Raw genomic sequence first — 2,567 nt, forward strand, 5'->3', positions numbered from 1 at the left:
CTATTTCCCCCAGCAGAGAGGTCAGTAACCAAGTACTAGGTCCCTTGCTTTTTGTGGTATATATCAATAATTTAGACTTGGATGTAGGAGGTTGATTAAGAAGTTTGCAGATGATACTAAAATCAGCTGTATGGTTGATAATGAAGAAGAAAACTGTAGACTGCAAGAAGATATCAATGAACTGGTCAGTTGGGCAGAACAGTGGCAAATGGAATTCAATCCGGAGAAGTGTGAGGTAATGCATTTGGGGAGGGCTAACAAGGAAAGGGAATACACTATAAATGGTAGGACACTGAGAAGTGCAGAAGATCAGAGGGACCTTGGAGTGCATGTCTACAGATCCCTGAAGGTAGCAGGCCAAGTAGATAAGGTGGTTAAGAAGACATACGGGATACTTGCCTTTATTAGCCGAGGCATAGAATACAAGAGCAGGGAGGTTATGCTTGAACTGTATAAAACATTAGTTAAGCCACAGCTAGAGTACTGCGTGCAGTTCTGGTCACCACATTACAGGAAAGCTGTGATTGCACTAGAGAGAGTGCAGAAGAGATTTATGAGGATGTGGAATTTTAACTATGAGGGAAGATTGGATAGGCTGAGATTGTTTTCTGTGGAACAGACGAGGCTGAGGAGATTTAATTGAGGTGTATAAAATTATGAGGAGCCTAGATAGAGTGGATAGGAAGGACCTATTTCCCTTAGCAGAGAGGTCAATAACCAGGGGACATAGATTTAAAGTAATTGGTAGAAGGATTAGAGGGGATTTGAGAACTTTTTTCACCCAGAGGGTGGTGGGGGTCTGGAACTCACTGCTGAAAGGGTGGTGGAGGCAGAAACCCTCATCACATTTAAAAAGTACTTGGATATGCACTTGAAGTGCCGTAACCTACAGGGCTACGGACCAAGAGCTGGAAAGTGGGATTAGGCTGGATAGCTCTTTTTCGGCCGGCACAGACACGATGGGCCGAATGGCCTTCTTCTGTGCTGTAAATTTCTATAATTCTATGATTCTATCCTGTATCCAGGGGGTGGGTCCTGTATCCAATGGGCAGGTCTTGTATCTAGGGGGGTGGGTCCTGTTTCTAGGGGGCGTGTCCTGTTTCCAGAGGGCGGGTCTTGTATCCAGGGGTGGATCCTGTATCCAGGGGGCGGGTCTTGTATCCATGGGGCATGCCCTATATCCAGGGGGCAGGTCTTGTATCCAAGGGGTGGGTCCTGTATCCAGGGGACAGATCTTGCATCCAGGGGGCAGGTCCTGTATCCAGGGGACGGGTCTGTATCCATGGGGCGGGTCCTGTATCCAGGGGGCGGGTCCTGTATCCAAGGGGCGGGTACTGTATCCAGGGGGCCGGTCCTATATCCAGGAGGCGGGTCCTGTATCCAGGGGACGGCTCTTGTATCCAGGGGGCGGGTCCTGTATCCAGGGGGCGGGTCCTGTATCCAGGGGGCGGATCTTGTATCCAGGGGGCGGGTCCTGTATCCAGAGGACGGATCCTGTATCCAGGGGACGGTTCCTGTATCCAGAGGACGGATCCTGTATCCAGAGGACGGATCTTGTATCCAAGGGGCGGGTCCTGTATTCAGGGGACGGATCTTGTATCCAGGGGGCGGGTCCTGTATCCAGAGGACGGATCTTGTATCCAGGGGACGGATCTTGTATCCAGGGGGCGGGTCCTGTATCCAGGGGGCGGATCTTGTATCCAGGGGGCGGGTCCTGTATCCAGAGGACGGATCCTGTATCCAGGGGGCGTGTCCTGTATCCAGGGGGCGGGTCATGTATCCAAGGGGCGGATCCTGTAGCCAGAGGACGGATCCTGTATCCAGGGGGCGGGTCCTGTATCCAGGGGACGGGTCTTGTATCCAAGGGGCGGGTCTTGTATCCAGGGGGCGGGTCCTGTATCCAGGGGGTGGGTCTTTCCCTCTCTCCCAGTCTCCTTCCCACTGCACACGAGCGAGTCTCGTCCTTTGCAAGCGCTTTGAAGATAAAGTAAAAGGAGGATTTGGATGAATTGCAGCCCCGGGTCGCCGCAATGCACCTCTTTCTGCAATGTATCTCTCTCGCCAATGTATCACTCGCTCGGTGTATCTTCATTTTGAAACATTGTAGCTGGTCTTAGCACGTGGTTCCATGGTGTAATGGTTAGCACTCTGGACTCTGAATCCAGCGATCCGAGTTCAAATCTCGGTGGAACCTGGTTGTTTTGCTTCTTCCACTAAAATAGCTACATTCCGTTTTTTAAATAAGAATACTTTATTGGTATGATGATGGTACAGAAAATTGTTCTGTTTTTAGCTTTCACTTTATTTTTTAAATATTGTTCATATGGCTTTTGCATAAGTTCAGCTCTTCAAAGACAGACTAAACTATAACAGAGAACTATTCATAAGTTACGATAGCAAAATACTGCCGATGTTGGAAATCCGAAATAACAACAGAAAATGCTGGAAAAACTCAGCAGGTCGGGCAACATCCGTGGAGAGAAATTTGAGTTGATGTTTCGGGTCGAACCCTTCTTCAAAACTGGAAAGAAAAGAAAATAGATCTATTTTCTTTTCTTTCCAGTTTT

General features: G+C 48.9%; 1 non-coding gene across 1 annotated transcript; it reads left to right on the forward strand.

Annotated features, from left to right (window-relative positions):
• Positions 1 to 2,122: 2,122 nt before the first annotated feature.
• On the forward strand, positions 2,123 to 2,194 carry trnaq-cug (transfer RNA glutamine (anticodon CUG)). The gene has a single exon. It is a non-coding gene; the product is annotated as a tRNA-Gln (tRNA).
• The last annotated feature ends 373 nt before the right edge of the window (positions 2,195 to 2,567 follow it).

This window comes from Somniosus microcephalus, chromosome 28, assembly GCF_052327205.1.
Source record: "Somniosus microcephalus isolate GS21.2 chromosome 28, FLI_Smic_1.0, whole genome shotgun sequence".
Taxonomy (NCBI): Eukaryota; Metazoa; Chordata; class Chondrichthyes; order Squaliformes; family Somniosidae; genus Somniosus; species Somniosus microcephalus.